Source organism: Mustela nivalis, assembly GCF_964662115.1.
Source record: "Mustela nivalis genome assembly, chromosome: 7".
NCBI lineage: Eukaryota > Metazoa > Chordata > Mammalia > Carnivora > Mustelidae > Mustela > Mustela nivalis.
In genome coordinates, this window is record NC_139026.1 from 40,411,129 (window position 1) to 40,431,988 (window position 20,860).

The 20,860-nt window shown below is 38.4% G+C and overlaps 1 protein-coding gene and 1 pseudogene across 2 annotated transcripts in view; both read right to left on the reverse strand.

Annotated features, from left to right (window-relative positions):
• The window catches only part of NAV3 (neuron navigator 3), an 858,619-nt gene that overhangs the window by 814,497 nt on the left and 23,262 nt on the right, over positions 1-20,860 (reverse strand). The gene's annotated exons all lie outside the window — the stretch shown is intronic.
• Positions 9,717-11,131, reverse strand: LOC309869125 (heterogeneous nuclear ribonucleoprotein A1 pseudogene; annotated as a pseudogene). The gene has a single exon. The product of its transcript is annotated as a heterogeneous nuclear ribonucleoprotein A1 pseudogene (transcript).

Genomic DNA, 20,860 nt, shown 5'->3' on the forward strand with positions numbered 1-20,860 from the left:
CATATAGACTGGAAAGGAAGAAATATAACTATTCCTATCTGCAAACAACATGACTGAAAATCTCAAGAAATCCTCAAAAGAAGCTTCTAAAATTAATGAGTTTTAATAAGGTCACCAGAAACAAGGTAGAAATGCAAAAAATAGTGATATTGCTATAAGTAACAATGAGCAACTGGAATTAAAAAAAACTTAAGTACCATAATAGCCCCCCAAAATATTTAGAGAAATGAAAATTTAACAAAATATGCAAAAAGCACTGACTAAAGTAAAGAAGATATAATTTTTTAAGAGATACATCATATTCATGGATTGAAAGATTCAATATTAAGATATAGATTATCCCAAAATTTATGTATGGAAATTGAATAACAGTTAATATAATTCTTATAAATATGCCAGGAGGTATTTTTTGTAGCTATCAACAACTTGCTTCTAAAATTTCTATGGGAAGACAAAGGAACCAAAATACCAAAAACAATTTTGGAAAACAAATTTGGAAGAATCACAATACCTGATTCTAAGTCTTCCCATAAAGATATAGTAATAAAGAGAGTATAGTATTGCAAAAAAAAAAAAAAAAAAAAAAAAAACAGATACATGTAAGTGGAGCAACATAAAAGTACGAAAAGTAAAACCACACAAATATGATCAATTTTGATCAGGATGCAAAAGAAATTCAAAGGAACAGCTTCTCAATAATTAGTGTTGGACAACTGAACATCCATACACAACACAAAAACAAACAAACAAAAAAACTTTGCCATATACTTTACACTTTATACAAAAATTGAGAATAGATGATCAGATCTAAATGTAATTTATAAAACTTTTATAAGAAAACATGGGAGGAGGTATTTTATCTTAAGTTAGGCAAATACTCCTAAGACACAACATCAAAACTACAATCTAAAAAAGAGAAAATATGGTTAAACTGGCCGTCAAATTTAAAAGTCTTAGCTCTGCAAAAGCCTCTGAGACTTAAAAGACAAGCCAAAGACTGGGGAAAAAGTGTTTTCAAGTCACATAACTGACAGTGGACTTATATCCAGGGGACATGAATAGCACTTAGTAAGAAAACAAACTTTTTTTTTAAATGTGTAAAAGATTTGAACAAAAATTCACTGAGGATATATAGATAACAAGTACATGAAAAGATGTTCAACATTAGTCATTAGCAAAATGCAGATTAATACTATAATGAGATACCATTACATAACTATTGGAATAGCTAAACAGAAGGGGATGGAGGGGACAGAGGGAAGAAGAAAGAAAAAAAAAATAGGGTCTCCTGGGTGGCTCAGTGGGTTAAATCCTCTGCCTATGGCTCAAGTCATGATCCCAGAATCCTGGGATCAAGCTCCACATTGGGCTCTCTGCTCAGCAGGGAGCCTGCTTCCACCTCTCTATCTGTCTGCCTCTCTGCCTACTTGTGATCTCTGTCTGTCAAATAAATAAATAAAATCTTAAAAAAAAAAAAAAAAAACAAAGAAAATAGCAAGTGCTAACAAGGAGGAAGAGAAACTGAGAAGTTCATACTTTTGCTGGTTGAAGCAGTTCAAAATGTTACTTCAAAAAAAATAAAGTTTGTCAACTTCTTACGAAGTTAAATATGCACTTACTAAATGATCCAATGATCATACTCTTAGGTATTTATCCAAGAGAGATGAATACTTATGTTTACACACAAATTTATATCCAAATATTTACAGTTGCCTATTCATAAGTGCAAAAAACAGGAAACATCCTAGATGTCTCAAGTGGTGAGTGAGTGAGCAAACCATGGTACATCCATACAATGGAATTTTACTCAAAAATAAAAAGGAACTACTGATACAAAGCTTATATGAATCTCAAATGCATCATGCTAAAGGGGAAAAGGCTCAAATGTAAAAGACTACATATGAGTCCATATAGGCCAACATTCTGGAAAAGGTAAAATTATAGGGAAGAACAAATATGCAGTTGCCAGGGGTTAGAAGCAAGAGAAGGGTTTAACTTCAAAGGGACAGCATAAAGGAATTAGGGGAAGGGAAAAAATTATTCTGAACCTTGACTGTGCTGATGCAATCTGTCATAACTCACAGAACAACACCTCAAAAAAGTGACTTTTAACATGTGTAAGTTTCAGGAGTTTCTGGTGGTTTCGCTAGTTAAGCATCCAACTCCTGATTTTGGCTCAAGTCATGGTATCAGGGTCGTGAAATCGAGCCCCACGACGGGCTCCATGCTCAACAGGGAGTCAGCTTTAGTTTTTCCCTCTCTCTCCTTCTGTCCCTCACCCCCCCTTAAATAAAGTCTTTAAAATTTTTTTTTCAAAACCACATATACAAATTTCATAAGTAAGTCATCTTTATACCCTAAGTCTCCCGTTGCCTTTAATTTAGCTACAGTTCTCCCAAATCTTACAAGAAAATATAGCAATCACATTTGGAACAAGAAAACCAATAAGCAAGCACACACACATCAAGCACTTAATCACAATTCCCTGGTTCATCAATTATGTATATCTCTGTTTCCACTTCTTAGAAAGCAGTGAAGCAAAATATACATTATTAGTGTAACTAGAATCAAGATGCCCAAATATAAAAGGCCTGTTTTCATCTTAGTTTGGCTCTGCAAACGGTAATGCTTATTTGTTTACCACTGGAAAGGCCAAGCCAAGGTAAATAAAACATTTCCAAAAAAGGGTGAGTTTTCATCTAACAGAAACAAGAATTTCAGGCTTCTGCCTGTTGTTGAGAACTGAATATGGACGACAGAGGAAAAGTCAATGTCATCAGAATTTCTACACAAAGATGCCTTACCATGGCAATTCTGCTTTAAGTGTTACCTGAGATAACAAAGCTTAGAGAATTTCATCTGCTTTCTGCACACATCATAAGCTTTTGTGTAAAAAGCACACACCAAAACAGAGTCAACCAACAGCAATGAACAAGTAAGATATTACAAAATTGAAACTTTTTAGTATTTTTTGCAAAAAAAAAAAAAACTACTAACAGCATTGAACAAAAGTTATTAGAAGTCTGAAACACGTTTTATATTTTTTTTTAAAGAAAAAAAACTAACTCTTTATTACGAGAAGGATCTTTCAGTTAATCAAGTAATTGCCATTATTGCAAAAGAAAAGCAATCAGTCCGGCAATGACATCATTGTAGCCGCAACACCTCCATGTGCGGCTCTCAGCGGTTAGGGGAGAGCTGAACCTTTATTTACATGCTACCTGGATTTTGTGAGGTACCGGACTGGCAACACCAAGTGCCTACCATTTAAAAGGCCAATGTAACTGTAACAAACCAGATGAAATGGAACAAAGGGCCCTGCTTGTAGCAAGGTTTATACTCTGCTATTGTAACAGAAGGTGCAAAGTACAAATCTTCAGATGTTTCTCTGAAGAGTAAGAGTGACAGGAAAACAAAAGCAGGCAAATCAACAAAAGCAGACATGGAGGTAGGACCGATTCCTGGAAAAACGCTAGGGATTATTGCATTAGGCTCTGCCTTCCTGATTCTAATCGGCAGGATTCCCTTCTGCACAGACTCCAGGGTTGATAGTGAAAGACCCTCAGGGGCTCCACTATGGATTTAGATTTGGGCGGAAAAGCGCCCCTCATTTTCTTTTCTATATTTGCCTCCAATGGTCAAAAGAGCAGCTCAATTTTCAATGTATAAATGAAGACAGAAATTAATCAGCCTCTAATAGGAAGATATAAATATAATAGCATTAGTATGAATAATTGCCTACTCTATCAATTGAATCTATTATATACAGTGCAGTTGCATGAAAAAAATCAATACTGTCCTTCATCTCAATTTTTTTGGCTTACCCTAACCTAACACTTTAGCTATTTAATAACTGCAAGTGTTGACAAATAAAAATGAGGATGAGCAATACCTAGGTCTCTGGCATCCATTAATTCATTCAATCCTCACTATAATGTGGGGAGCTAGGCATTATCATCTCTTCCCTACAAAAGAAGGATCTGATCCAAAAAGGTAAAGTTGTTTGCCCAAAATTAAACAGTTAGTACAAAATAAGGCCTGAAATCAAATACCAAATATAACTGCTAGAGCATGATTTTCTTACCCCAATCTGACGCCATTAAAACTAAGGGTACAGACGACTGAATTTACATAGATTTTTCTAGCACCAGGCACAATGTCTGAATGCAATTCGAGAACTGATGAACTACATAGTAGGATAGTAGACAACAGGGATGAACCTGCAGACATTACACTGAGTGAAGTAAGCCAATCACAGAAGGGCAATTCTACTTATCTGAGTTATCCAAAGTCAGAAGCTGAGAGTAGAATGCTGGTTGCCAGGCACTAGGGGGTGAATGAAACCGGGAGCTAGTTGCTATTCAATGGTTATCAAATTTCGAATGTACAAGATGAAGAATTTCTAGAGATCAGGCATACAATATTATGCCTATAGGAAACAATACTGTATTGTGTACTTAAAAATTTGTTAAGATGATCGATTTCATATTAAGTGCTCTTGCCACAGCAACAATAAGAATATAAAAAGGGAACTGGGAGAAGTTATACCTTTTTGAACAGTCATACAAACAGGACAGACTCTGGCATAAGAGAAAACGGGTGTTGAAAATCCAGTTCAGCCACTTTCCAGACATTTAAATCTTTCTTAGGCTCAGCCCTCTTATCAGTAAAATGGGCATTGTAACACTTCCTAGGGTTGCCCTCAGGATTAAAGTATGTATGCAAAGACCTGCCAGGTTACCTAGCACACAGCAAGGAAGCAGTAAGAATTTTCAGTCTTCCTTTACCATGTGCAATTTTCCCGAACATCTTCAAAAATGTATCAGAATGCTAGAGCTAGTGCCTCTGAATAAGAATCTAATGTAATAAGGATAATGGACCTGGAAACCAAGAAAAGTGAACTGAGTGAAGATAACAAGTAGATCCAACCACCGCCTTTATAAACACTCTTTCAGACAGAGCTTCACAAGCTGGTTGCCTGGCCCCAAGCCTCTGACTTTCACTCTGGCCCATAAGTAGTGCAGAGTGGTTCCGTATCTGGCAGCTGCTCAGCATCCCACATGAAACGGCAGCACTCACGATCCAGGGCAGACCCTACCGCGTCGGCCCTATCACTGCGTTCCACCACAGTTCAGCAGGAACAGGCCCCTGCTGTAGGCTGCTGTTCCTATAAAAAGAAGGATGGCAGGGAGAAATTTTTTTCTTTGAAAACTGCTAAATATCTACAGTGCCTCCTCCTCGGCTAGTCACTGAATACCAAGATCCAAAACTCATGCTCTGTGCAGGGAAGGGGATAGGAAATGCTCAAGGGCTTCCCTCTTTCTTCCCCTCTGTCCCTCATTCCCTCCCACCTTCCAATACAGACAGCAAGCACCATGCTCAAGCTCAGTGCAAACCTTACAATGCACTATCCCTGGGCAAGGGGCTGGATAGGATGTTTCCAAGATGTAATGATGGATAGGTGCTTACTAACGTAATGTTGGATCACTCTTTTAAAACAGGGGAGAGGAAAATCCAAATCCTTCTAAGGAATGTGTAGAAGTGACTGCCTTATTATGATCTTAATGAGTTTTTGTCTCTCTCACAAGGGAATTACCATAGTTACTGCCTTTAACATTTAGGAATGCCCTTTTGGTTCAGTTGGAAGAAAGACGTTCAAATGCAATAATTAGGAAAATACTAACAATTTTATTATAATAATACATGGGGGGTTTTCTCCCCTGCTGATTAGTTCTAAACATATGTTCTTTAATAAAACGCAAGACAATTATATGTTAAATCTGTTTTGGGGAATGACCTTCTGTTATGAGTAAATGTAACTGAAAATACTAGTACTCCCTACATCCATATAAAATACACTGGATATATGAACTTTGCTCTTAGAGAACATATGTTTTTACTTAAAGTTGTCATTATAATTTCAAGAACGCACCCTTCTTATAAACAAAAGTAATTTTCTTGCAGAATCTTGGCCTTACATTCTAATTGCTTCACAGCAAATTCACCAACAATGTTATCAAGATGTTACCTAAATCTAAATCTAAACGTCATGTTATAAAATTTTGAGACACAATTATGCGTGCATATTTAAAAATGAAGGCAGAAAACAGCATCTCAAGATATACCATTTAAAGTTCAGAAAATCACGATAAAGAAACTGTCAAATAACAGTGTTAAATATTGTTCAAATGTTAGAATTAGGTGATTTGGATCAATGTGGATACATAATTACATAAGTCTACATGTTCAGCTCAGCATGAAGGTCTCATTAGAAAAAAAAATTTTTAGTTTCACAGTGTTGAAAATCTAGCTTTTACCTTTAAAAAGAAAAACTACATACTACTACCATATCAAGCCAATTGGCATTGGCAACAAGTTCAAGTCTAGAGTCATAAAACGTTACCTTCAATATGACAGCAGTCCCTTTCCATTCACAAAGACAATAATGTGGTCATATCAAATCTATAGTGTCAATAGGTTTATGATCACAAACCCTTGATAAGCTGAACATTGTACCTACCCTTCAATAATGCTCGCAGTGTGACAGGACCTGACGGTTACCATAGCGATCCTGTGGCAGCTTCTGATTTATTACCTTGTTCCCCAAGACTGGGATGGCTCTTCGGCTATACCTTCAGCAGCAATTTCAGATTTGAGAGCTACACTATGATAAATGTCCACTATCTGAAATATACACTCAACAGAATGTAACCTTGGAGAGCAGTGCTTTAAATGCAAATGGCCAGCTTTGCCTTCCTCTTAGAATATGAAAGAGTGATTCCAAAGCCATGAAAAAGACAGACCTCTGCCCTCTGACACACTGATTCTGATCCGTAGGGAATGTCGTTTTCAGGGACACCACCCAGTGAATGGTTAAGCAGTCTGAAATAGAAAATGAGGCAATAAATCCTGCTGAGCCTAGCCCAAGGAGCACACAGATTACGAAAGCAGGCATGCGTCTGAGCAATTAGTGAGGCATTCAGTTATGTGGTGCCAAATGTTCAATGTATTTAGGAAGTTATCACCACAGGTCAATAAATTATGTCATTTCATCTCAACTAATTGACACAGCTAACGCTTTCACACGGAACCCTGAAAAGAGCATTTCAGGGAATGAATCTCGTGGTCGGGTGTCCATTTGCCAATGCTTTCTAGTTATACATGCCAAAGCATGAGTTCTTATTAAAACAAAACAAACAGAAAAACACGACCAGGTTTTCTCTGATTTTTGCTTTAGGAAACCATATCACATGCAACACCAGTGATATGTCACAAGTGTTTGTCAAGCAACTAGCTATCACATAGATAAATGCTGTCGTCGCTACACATGTGAATTAACATCCTTGAAAGATCAGGATATAGATCGTTTCATTCCTTTACATTGTTTCTCTCTATTCTTTCATTTTGACTCCATGGCAAGGAAGTACTGGGAGAATACGGCCTTTCGGGCTTATGAAGCTCATAAGCATCATACATTAATTTGTATATTAGCAAGTCCTACACGGCAACCAAGTTATTGATTCTGCATTTTAATCCCTTGCTCTAACAGGAAGCATATTGCTTTTAAGGATAAATAAGACAATCCCCACAATCACTTATGTTCAGTTCTTAGATCTCTGTTTGCAGAAATCTTCTCTAAAGATGAAAATGCACACAGTATTTTCAAAGCATAATAGATAGCACAAATGAAAATCAGTTTCTCTTTTGCAGGACTGATAATAGGCATAAACACAGCCAGCAAGGAGTTTCTTGGCTCACAAAACTCAGGAATGGGAATGTACTTTCCTTTTTCTGCTTTGTTGATTTATCAAATCTCTTCGATTCCTGTCTGTGCAATACGTTAACGGGCTCCCCCTAAATCATTGCTAACTTAATCAAAGGCTTACTTGATACTAACTTTTATTTTGTTTTACTGGTGAATGGGGTGGAGCAAAAGATCAAATAAAACAAAAAAACTTTCCACTTTTAATAATTGGGATAGAAATATTTGCAGCATAGTTTAAGGAAATATTTTCAAATTTCAAATCCTAGATCCCAGTCAAGCATTTGGAGGGGGAAGGGAAAGAAATTTATTACCTTAGTTATTTGACTTTGTACTGGGTAAAAAAAAAAACAAAAAAAAAAAACAAAAAACAAAACTCAATAGATTAGAGAAAAAACTACCTACCTACCCTCTATGCCCCTAGCTCTGTAGAGAAAATGGTTACATCTGAGCAAGTGGAATAAGCTATTTAATTGACTCTAATCCATCTGTTGTCACAACTAGGAATTCCAGGCACCTCACAAGATGCTGGTTTGTCATTAGTATCATTGTATTTCAAATCTGATACACAAGAGAGAGAATTCGTATTCTAAATCACAAGATATCAGCATCCAGAATGGAATATTAAATTAAAAAACTATCTCCATAACTTTGATAATAAGTACCCTCAAAGTTAGAAATTTTGAACAGGATTAAGTTAGGCAAATACATAATTTGCAAAGATGGCTTAACTTTTGCCAACAGTGAACTAGCATTTTCTTCTAGGTCTCCACTCTGCTAATGTCCTTATAATTACAGCGTCAGCCCCAACATTCCCAGAACCTGGTGGCCCAAACGCATTTTCTGTGTCCAAATCCTCATTGCTAATACAGCACCTCTATCTCCACACCCACAACCAGAAACCTTTCTCTAAGAACAAGGAAAATACGAACAGCTTTTTCTAACACCTCTACCCTGTTCTCACTCCCTTTTACCAAGTGAAAGGCCTTGAATACAGGGAAAACATGTGATTAAAAGCAACATGGAAAGCCAGTCCATCAGCCCCTCCTGTTACTTAATTCTGAACCAGTTAGATCACCACCAATCCAGACCCAGTACTAGAAAAGAAAAAAGGCAAAAAATAATAATAATAATAATAATAATTGTTGACAGAGGTCCCTGGTCGTCCACACCTTCTGTTTCAGCAGCTCCTGTGAATTCTATCACTTCACTTTTCCTACCTACATAGCCCACTAGGAGTTAACAGCTGTCAGCCAGGCAAGAGTCATTCTGGCCCAGAGGTCAGCAATCTTATTAAATCCCTATGCCACCACTGGGACAGTGCAGTGCCCACATTGCTCAGTGCAAGGCAAGGGGAAAATGATTGAAGAGGGAGTTAGAAAAGCCAGAGGGAAAATGAAAGAATAGAAACTAGATGACAGCAAGTGGTAGAGAGAAAACCACCAAATATGTCCACACCTAGGCTGTTCGTATCCTTCTAAGAATTCACCAAGGAAGAAGGCATTTGGTGTAATTAAATAAACATCACAATGGGGAAACTCCTCTAAGACAATCTTACATTTTTGTAATCGATGTCATTCTCCTGTGAATATACTGCCCACACCCAGAAGTACTAGTGTAGTCATCCTCTGGCATTTTGCAGACAAGTGTTAAAAGTCTGCAAGTACGAAACATATTGACATTTATTTTTATAATGGCAATGCTCCAAAACAGAATGAGCCATTTTTCATTTTAATAAACAGAACTGGGCTGGAGCAAACGCATGGGAGATAGCTTCTCATTTTTAATCTCATTTATGTATGCTAAAGACATTATTACACAATCTTTCTAGCATTAAATCTCAGCTATGCATTTTCAGGTTTATGTCCCTTCTGTTTGTAAATGTTTATATTTGGAGGGAAACTCATGATCACTGAATTGTTGTAAAGATCACAGTAGTAGATACAAAGGACCATTTTCTTTTTTTTTTTTTTTTTTTTTTAAAAAGACACATTTATTCAGCGTCATGATCAGACTATTACATTTAGCAATCAACAGCATGGGTGCAAAAAAAAAAAAATCTACATTAAAACCCTTTGTTGGAATGCTTTACACTTTCCACAGAACAGAAACTAAAATAACCTGTTATACAATTAGTCACAAATACAGTCCTCGAGTTTTTTTGCCCATACACATGAGTATTGTCTAAAACATGTCTTCTTTGTAGCAGCTAGGCCCTGCCACCACTGTGCTTGGCTGAGTTCACAAATCTGTTGTAACCTGTAGCTTCCCTGTCACTTCTCTGGCTCTCCTCTCCTGCTAAGCTTTGTTTCCTGGCAGTAATTAAAACCTTCTGCCACTGCCATAGCTGCTGCTGCTGCTGGAACCACCATAGCCACCTTGGTTTCGTGGTTTGGCGAAGTATTGGCCTCCACCACCATAAGGGCCAGAGCTTCTGCCTCCAAAATTGCCTCCTTTCATGGGTCCAAAATTTGAGGATTGATTGTTGTAATTGCCAAAATTATTATAGCTTCCACCACCTCCAAAGTTGCTTCCATCATTACCAAATCCGTTATAGCCATCCCCACTGCCACCATATCCACCACCACCTCGACTGCCACCAAAGCCACCTCGACCACTGAAGTTTCCTCCGCGACCAAAGTTGTCATTCCCACCAAAACCACCTCCACGACCACCACCAAAGTTTCCAGAACCACTTCGACCTCTTTGGCTGGATGAAGCACTAGCCATCTCTTGCTTAGAGAGCGCTTTCCTTACTTCACAGTTGTGGCCATTCACAGTATGGTATTTTTGAATGACAATCTTGTCTACAGAATCATGGTCATCAAATGTTACAAAAGCAAAACCCCTCTTTTTGCCACTGCCTCGGTCAGTCATGATCTCAATCACTTCGATTTTCCCATACTGTTCGAAATAATCTCTTAGATGATGTTCTTCAGTGTCTTCTTTAATGCCACCAACAAAAATCTTTTTCACAGTTAAGTGGGCACCAGGTCTTTGAGAATCTTCTCTTGAGACAGCCCTCTTTGGTTCCACAACTCTTCCATCCACCTTGTGTGGCCTTGCATTCATCGCTGCATCCACCTCCTCCACAGTGGCATAGGTGACAAACCCAAAGCCTCTGGAGCGCTTGGTGTTCGGATCTCTCATTACCACACAGTCCGTAAGTGTTCCCCATTGCTCAAAATGGCTCCTCAGACTCTCATGGGTTGTTTCAAAGCTCAGACCTCCGATGAAGAGCTTCCGCAGCTGTTCAGGCTCTTTGGGAGACTCTGACTTAGACATGACGGCGGTGGGAGGGGAGACTTTAACGATGCTTACTTGGCGGCGTCCACAGGCAGAAAGGAGTAACCTAACGAACGTATCTCACAAAGGACCATTTTCAAACACACTACAAACTGAAGAAAAGGGATGTTGGGATATTTGCTTCATTTGTTAAGATAAAATTGTTACTTCTCAATACACAAAACTTCACTTATTCCAACAGGAAGCTCCTATAATCATATCCAAGAATATAATTACTCTCTGCTCAAGGCCCCCACGATTTTTTTTAAACAACATGTAACAGAAGAGATGTATCTAATCTAAAGGCAGTAAGAGAGTAGGGGATCCAGCAACAGAACCTGAGAAGCAGCTGAAGGTCTATGGTTATTTAGTCTGGAGAAGCTGACAACTCAAGAAGGGAGATATATGTGAGGGGAATTAGACAACCTCTTGATAGCACCAGATATCAAACCAGTAACAATAGGTAAGAGGCTTGGGCAAACAGAGCATAATGAAAATAAGGGAAATTTTTATTTTGAAAAATTAGACTTTTTAAAAAACAAGTAAAGTATAGAAGGATCATCTAGAAAGAACACCTGAGAAGAAGGTTATGGAGAAAATCCAAATGAGAAAAATGACTCCATCACACTTCAGGTCTTTCTGGACCAGATAGACTGTATCTCATCACTGGAACTATCATTAACCAAGAGTAGAAAAAAACTATATACTCTACTCTGAAACACTCTAAGAACTAATTAACTACCCAGTTATTACTTGCTGCTAATGCCAACTGGTCAACTATAAAAGTTATTAATATTTATTTCCCTTTTTTTACAGAAATATGGTTTTAATCAAAATAGGGCTAAGCAAATGAACAAAGCAAATGCACTAACATTCAATATGGCACCAAACACAGCTCAAATGTTTCATAACCCTTTCTTTCTCCTATTCCTGAGGCCATTTTCCACTGGCAGAAAAGATGGAACAGAAACAGAATAAACACAATAGAAGAACTGCTTCTGATCTCTCAAATCAGCAACAAGCCACTTTTGTGCCCCTTCAGCTGACCTCACAAATCGCTTTAATATAACATAATTTTCCGTAGTTCCCATATAAACAATGCGTTAAGTTGGGGGCAAAGGGGGAAAGAGCCTGAGGAAATGGTCCGTCCTTCCTCACTGGTGTCACAGTCCTACGCTTCCTGTGACAATCTCTGAACTAAATATTCTACTAACTGACATGTATGATACTCACTTTGTAGCTATTCTGTGGTGGAGAAGCTGGACTATAATAGATTAAAGTTCCCTTCCAAACCTTAGAGTCTATAAGCTCATACAACTTGGAAACTAAAGCTGAATCAAACTGTAAGCAATATACAAAATCTACAGAAGAATTTTGAAATACTGATTTTTCCCCCATCTCCCCAGGAAAGCAGACATTGTTATAATTATTCATTCATTCCCAATTTATGGACCACCTATTATTCAATATTTATTGAGTACCTGGACATTATTCCAGAAACTGAGCATGTAGAAATAAACTCAAGAAATCTACCACCCTCATTAGCTTATATGCTAGTGACACATTTAAACAGTTCTAAAATACTTAAACCATGAAAAACTTAAATGAATTTTAACACTCATTTATAAAGGCTATATAATGTACATACTTCATGTATAAGTCATATGTAAAATATGATCCCAGAAGTTGGAGAAAAAACCCAGAATTCTGAAGAAAGTTAAGAGATTATACACACTAGATGGATCTAACATGTATCGAAGCAAATACTCAAAAGCTAAAGAGCATCATTCCAAAGTCCAGATATATGGTCCCATAAGGCACAGATCATGTGATCAGGGACCACTTCTTATGAATGCTTTTCTGTTTACTATAAGCTTTTAGTCATCACATCAGCACTGGGTGCCTAGCAGACATTAACTCTACCATCCACTCATTCTGCTTACTATGTGCAAGATACTATGAGGGGGGATCGTTTTCATCTTTTATATATAAAAGACATGGTCCAGGCACCTGGGTGTCTCAGTGGGTTAAGCCTCTGCCTTCGGCTCAGGTCATGATCTCGGGGTCCTGGGATTGAGTCCTGCGTCAGGCTCTCTGCTCAGCAGGGAGCCTGTGTCCTCCTCTCTCTCTCTCTCTCTCTCTCTCTCTCTCTCTGCCTCTCTGCCAACTTATGATCTGCCAAATGAATAAATTCCTTTTAAAAAATATAAATAAATAAATAAATAAATGAATAAAAGCCATGGACCCATGTTCAAGGAGCTCAGAGTACACCAGTCAAGTTTAAACAAATATACACAAACAAAAATCATAATATAGTAAAAACAAATTACCATAGGGAAGTTTGATCGTACTGAATAGTGTAAACTGTTGGAAAGAAAAGTCAGAGGCCAATTTTGGAGAGCCCTGAATAACAAGCTAACAGAGACCTAGGTGGTATTCAAGGTATGGTCCCACAGGTCCGAATCAGAACCCAAAGCAGAGAATGAGGGAACAGAGCCCCAGACCCCATCCACCACAAACAGGGACAGGTAATGCCAGCAGGGCTCTATAGGGAATTTCCCAAAGAAAGGCAGCATGTGGCTCCTACTACGTAGCATCAGACAGCAGACACAGGCCATAGGCAGGGAGGATCAGTGCAGCCAGGCCTGGATCCCATAAGATCGGCAAAGAACCATTACACAGGCCACAGCATGATAAGAAAATACACTCAGCTACTGACTTCAAAGTCTGTCCACAAGAGAACCCAGTGAACAGAACACAGCCACTGTAAACAGCAGGACCAGTATCATGATTAATTTTATGCTAAGCCAATCAAGACAATGGGCTGGGTTTCTGAAATTTCCTCTAAGAGAGAGATTCCCCTCAGTGACTAGAAAGAAAATAATACTGCAAACAAGAGCTGAGGAATCCCAGCTATGGAATTGGGATTGAAACTGGAGGAAGCCAGGGTCCAAGGGTATAATTTCAGCTGTCCTGAAAGAACTCATCTTCTAATAAGCTAAAGGACAAAACTACTAGACACATATTGAACGTCAGCAAATGCATGAAGATAGAACTTCTCCCCCAAGAACTTCTCCCCAAGAACTATGTAATTTAAATTCATATGAAATTCAGAGCAAAACTCATCAAAATTTTCATTTAAGGTATGCAGTCTCGGAGAATTACTAAAAGATTTGCGGTCTTGCTTATTAAGAAAAAAATATGTATTTATTTTGTGGAGAAAATAATTTAAAATAATAAGAAAAAAATAACCTTGAGCAATTAATATTACCAAAACTTCTATAAATTAAACATGGTAACATGTCACTATGAGCATTAAATGAGATGGTAAGTAAAGAGCTCATGCAGGTACATATTAGCCTAGCTTTTACAAATGTATCTCAGTGACTATTCTGTACCAACCATAAAATGTACTATAATGTTATAATAAGAAAATGAGAAACAATATAAAATAAATACCATAATAGGGAAGAAAAGAAAAAAGTGCCAATTAAGATGCATCGATTGTAATCAGAGATCTTAAATCAGAGATTCTGATTTCAGAAATCTTAAAATGTGGAAAGATGTGTTTTAGCATTAAAGTAAAATTATACTAACTTTAATGAAATTAACAGCTTCCTTAAATTCAGGACCACACCTGAAGGGAAATTATCCATGCTAGTATGCTAGCGGTGAAGATTAACTCCACCATGACCTTAATCACAGGACACAAGGACAGCAGGATACAATGTCAATTTCAGCATCACATAAAGTACCATATTGGCCTTGAAAGGGATCTCGAGAGAATATCTTCTTGCCAATATTCTGATTTTGTACCTCTCTGATTCCCAACCCCTAAGAGACAATTACTCCCATAACAATCTGCACATGTGTTTGTCTTTCCCTGCAGTTAAGAAACTACAGCTGTGCTTTAAAGGCTTTTAAGGGCAAAATTATCTTGTTGACTTTTGAATCCTAGTTCTGTAACTGTTTGATGAATGGTTAATGAAGGACTCCCTAAGACATCTGAAACATCCAATACAACCAGCTTAACCACATCAAGACATATCTGTAAAAGGTAGAAGGTAAGCAGGACAGATGACTTGCAAATGCCCTAAAATTTACTTTTCTCAACCCCAGTTGCCATGAAGTGAACTGTGTCCCCCCAAAAACCCTTACGTGGAAGCCCTAACCCCCAACATTTGGAAATGGGACCTATGGAAGGTAGTTTCAGGTTAGATGAAGCCATGAGGGTGGGACTCTCAGGACAGGATTAGTGGCTTTATAAGAAGCCAAGAGAGAGCACCCTCCTCCATGTGAGGACACAGGGAAAAGGCAAGCAGAGAAAAGGGTCTTTACCAGGAAGAGAATCCCCGGATACCCTGATCTTGGACTTCATCTGGACTACCCACCTTCAGAACTGTGAGAAATACGTTTTTGTTGCATAAACTAACCAGTCTGTGGTACTTTGTTATGGCAGCCTGGGTAGACGAATACACTAGCCATACACCCTAACCATATTCTGTCAAAGAACTGTTCACCGGTATTACTAAGAGAGTTATAAATAAACCTGATCTCCTAACCGACTCGAGTGGGAGTAACATATCTGAAACAAGGGTGAAAATATAACTCTAAAGACATGAAGGGAAAGGAAATACTTGCAGGATAAAATCCTAGACAAATAGTTAAATCTGAGTTGGGGGTTGGGCCTTTCTCCCTTAATGACGGCATAAAGGTCAACAGACATGTTTCACATTTGAGTTGGAATCAAACACGCATCAGGTCATTGGGTGGGGACATATAAAAATTAAGATCATGTTAACAACTGCAAAATACCTCAGTAATACTGTCAGGCCAAGTAAAGTGAACACAAAGTGACCACAGTGTCTCTAACAAGCAAAAAATTGGAGTATGAAATCTGTTGGGGTGTAGGTTTGAAGATGGGGCTATGTAGAGGAGAAGCCCTGAGTTACTGATACTACACACACAAATCTCCAAGGGGTTTCTTACTGACTGTGATGACAACAGAATTACAAGTTCTCATTTCTTACGTGCCTACCATGTGCCAGGTACCGTGTACTGTGCTCAACACTTCAAAAAAATCTATTATCTCATTCAATTCCCACCACAATCTTTTACTCCCCATTTCTAATATGTTACTGAGTCTTTAGAATCCTAGCACCTCGGGGTGTCCCGGTGCCACAGTCAGCTGAGCATCTGCTTTCGACTCAGGTCATGGTCCCAGGGCCGTGGGATCAAGCCCCACATTGGGCTCTCTGCTCGGTGGGGAGTCTGCTTCTTCCTCTCCCTCTGCCACTGTTCCCCATGCTTGTGCTCACTCTCTCTCACTCTCTGTCAAATAAATAAAGTATTTTTTAAAAAATAAAGAAGAAGAAGAATCCTAGCACCTCAATTTCCCATTAGCCATCCCCTCCCTTTTCATTTCCACCACCAGGATCTTAACTTAGGCCAGCATCTCCTTTAAGTCCTGGGGCACCTGGGTAGCTCAGTCAGTTGCGCATCTCACTCTTGGTTTTGGCTCACGTCATGATTTCAGCTTCCTGAGATGGAATCACATGTTGGGCTCCATGCTCAGCATGAAGTCTGAGATTTTCTCTTTCTCTCCTACCCCTCCTGCTCATGATCGTACACTCTATTTCCTTTGCTCTCCTGCTCTCTAATAAATCTAAAAAAAAATTTTTTTTAAATAAAGTGCTGAATGGTTATATCGTTACTAAACTCCTACTTTCTTTTTTTGTTGTTGTTTTAAATATTTATTTATTTATGTATTTATTTGACAGAGAGAGTGAGATCGCAAGTAGGCAGAGAGATAGGAAGAGAGGCAGGAAGAGAAGGAGGGGGGAGCAGGCTTCCCGCTGAGCAGAGAGCCTGATGTGGGGCTCGATCCCAGGACCCTGAGATCATGACCTGAGCCAAAGGCAGAGGGCTAACCCACTGAGCCATCCAGGCGGCCCCTAAACTCCTACTTTCAAGCCTTAGCCCTCTTCAGATTCTTCCCCCTTTTATTTTTATAAAAGGCAGGCCTATCACTCTTTCTCCAATGCCAGAAATTCTAAATCCTTAAGCATAGCATGTGAGACCCTTTATATGGTCCCTATCTGCCCCTGGAGACTTAAGAAAAAAACAAACCAACAAACAAACAATTGCCCCTTCCAACCATGTGCTCTAGACTCAAACAATTTAGCACTCTCAGCACAATTTTAGTATCCTACATAGGCCATCCTGCCTCACATCTCCATGCCTCCTGAAAACTCTTGCCAATCCCCTAAGACTCAACTCCAACATCTCCTCTGAAAACTTCTATGACCCTCACCCACCCCCCCAGAAGCCACCACCAATCAAGAAATGACAATCAAAAAGTAGGCACTTCTTCTTTATGCCCCAGAGGGCACGCCCATTCTATGGAAGTCATTTGGAGAGTATGTGGTGCTGAAAAGGAGAAGCTGGATGCCCACCCAAAGGGCACCCTTTAAACTCCCTCTGTCACCAAAATCCAGGGTATGGTTCTTGCTAAGTCAATTCTATCAGTGACAAAAAAAGAAGAAAAAATATGATCAGACTGGAAAAGCTAAAGCTTATCATAGTAACCAAAGATTAAATGACACAGAGATTCAATGACAAACATACAAAGATTTAATGACATACGTTAGATGTTTTATCCCAGCATCTAATGAGGATTGAAAAAAAAATAAAAATAAAGCGTATGAAATGACAGTGTAACAAATTTCTTCTTGTCTTTATTGTATCTAACTGACTCTCACTGGGTTCTGATCCTATTCGTGCCCACAGCAGGTCTGGTTTGTACAGCTTCATTGAAGCAACATAGATGATTTCTTTCTTTGTCTACCCTGCCTTGGGAGTTAATTTTCAAAAAGCCCAATCCTTAGATCTCTTTTCCTTCTCATTTCAATTGTCATAAAGACATACTTTCACCATATCACACCAGGAAATAAGTAACCCTGCTAACAGCACCTAAAAAAATATGCAAACTACTAACATTCCTGAAGCCAACAAAGATTTTTAACACATTGTCTTTATCTGATTTCCCTCCTAAAAATAAAAATTGAGTGACTGTATCATGAATTATGTCTTTGACGGGTAAATATATATATATATGTCTTATGTATGTTCCACTTTACTCCAGCTCTTCCAAATTTCTTCCAAGAAATTATGTACTCATATGAAACTAGTTATTATGTTTATTGAAAATAAACAAAGTCAGCATTTCAGCAGCCACACATATGAGCGGCTATTTCTTTTCCCTGAGCTGTGTATAATACCCAAATATTTCAGAACATCTTGGGTTAACACTTTGGGTTATTATCTGTTGATTTTCCCAGCTCTAATCTTGTATCACCAGAAGAGAAATTACTTGAAAATTTTAAATGAAAGTATACATTTGGATGCTCTATCATCAAGTTACTCTAACATACAATTCTCTTGGCTAACAATCTAGACAGTGCTGGATAAATCCAACCCCCTTGCTTAGAACCACAGCCACTTTTCTAACCAAAATGTAAATGCAAAAATCCATTACCTAAAAATGCCAGACAACGTTGTTTTCGGAATTTTTTTTTTTTTTGAAGGAACAAAGGAAGAAAGAGGCACATTAAATTCTAACTAATGGGACATGGGGAAGCTTCATCAGACAGAGATTAACAATTGCCTGACAATCATGGTATGGCATTGTTATTTGGATAATGTGAACCATGAGCAGACAACACAGTACACAAAAGCTGTTCTGAATTAGAAAAGCTACTGACTCTGCTAAATCACATACAATACACTGACCACTAGCACTCATGGGATTGTGGTCAAATATCCAGCAAGCCAGCTGGGCCAGGAACGGATCTCAGAATATCTACGGAGTAAACAGTAGTCAACAACTTTGTTCCTCCATATCCAGTAACCTGAATATGCTTTCTTCACAACTTCTTTGAATTGGAAGAAAACAAAATTAATACTGAATAATACCTTGGGTAGGCACGTATACTGAAAATCATCCTAAAAATTCCTTACTCAATAAAAGCTATCTTAAACAGTGAACGTGTTAGAGAGTCAACAAGGAGGAAGACATTGATCTTTCCTCCTTGCCTGTTTAGGAAAGGATGCCATCAAGGGGAGGGGGGTCTCCTATCTCTTTGTTACGTATTTTTGCTTAGTTCAATTGTTTAAAATTACCAACATAAAAACATGGAAATGCATTCTTAGGAAGTCAAAGTTCCAATTTCTATAGCCAGTCTTCTTACTTGGCAATACTGAATAACTCCTATTTCTAGGCATGAGTTTTTTGCATCATTAGAAGAGAAATATTAACTTATTCAAAGATTCTCTCCAATGTACAGACAGCTTAGAATTTCTTATTAAGCAATAGACTTCCATGTTTTTAACTGAAATAATTATGCTGAAGTCTGTATTTTTATCCTATGTATTATCTGTTTCTTAGAAGACTGAACCATAGTCATCCCATAAAAATGGTCAGTACTTTTCCTTAGAATTCTCCAAAGGAGACTTCATAACCTTCCTTAGCAATGAACTCACATATTAAAAGAAAAGAGGACAGAATGTTATACAGATTGCTCAGAATCAATGCATTCATGGAATCCTGGAAGGCACAAACCACAAGAACGTCCATTTTGAACATTTGGAGAAGGAAGCAGAAAACACATCAGCTCATAATGAAGAATTTCAGTATTGAGTCTGTCCCATAGCTGAACCGCTACAGAAATGGTTAGGAACAGAAGGTGAAATTCTGGCTTCAGTTTCTTCTTTATCATTATTGCTCTAAAGCACCATTTCCCAGTGTTCTAGAAGATATTCACAGATGCTCTGTTGGAAAGGGGGTCCCCACAGCCCTGTGGCTGAATATAACAGTTAATTAAATAGGTTTCTCTGCTGCTGGACTTTTCAGAGCCTTGGGATGTGAATATAGATTCTGTATCTCCCAGAGAGGAATAAAAGAATGCCTCATTACCCTGTCTTTTCCTCCCCACCTCCCTCAGGAATACCTATTAATCCTTCTTGAAACAGAGAGCACTCTCATACCTACTAGACTACAGAACAAAATCTTTTAAGTCTCCTTCCCCTCAAATTCCCACCAGCCCATCTATGCAAATTTTCCCCTATGCAAAATTGAAATTCTGCTACAGGTTACAGATCATCAAGGCAATACTAGACATTAATGGTTTAGTGCATATAAAATGCTTGAATGAAAAAAATGAATCCTCCCTTTGACTGCATTGCCCATACCTTTCCCAGAGTAGATCAAATTTACTGCATAAAGAGTGAGATTAAATTTAACATCATTTCAAGCTTTTCTTTTTCTTTCTGGCAGTGACACAAATACACCGCTATGATACTATGACAGTCTGCTTCAAGAATATGGACTCAACCATCTACTTAGATCTCTCCTATCCCCTCCCCCACCACACAGACCTAGGATTTCCTGATAAAACAGCTCAGGAACAGAAAAGCAGCACAATCAGGGTTACTCCAGCAGCTTGTCTTTATACAACCTGCAGCTTCAGAGGTCAGCAACATGAAAAAAGCAGGGGAGGGGAGGGATGACTTTGAAATGTGTCATGAAACAGAGCTGTTTATCAATATGCCTGACAAGAGTAAGGTGAGAGCCCATTTCAGCCGGCCAGAATGACTGCTGTACATCACACTGGGAGGCAGGAAGCCAAGACAGAATGAGTATTACCAAGTTGTTATGGTAACTAAATTGTGCCTGGTTCCATAAAACATTAGCTTTCCATTGCAGAGACCGTGTTTAAAATTCAATGTAAGTCAGGGTCTCTGCTCCAAATGAGG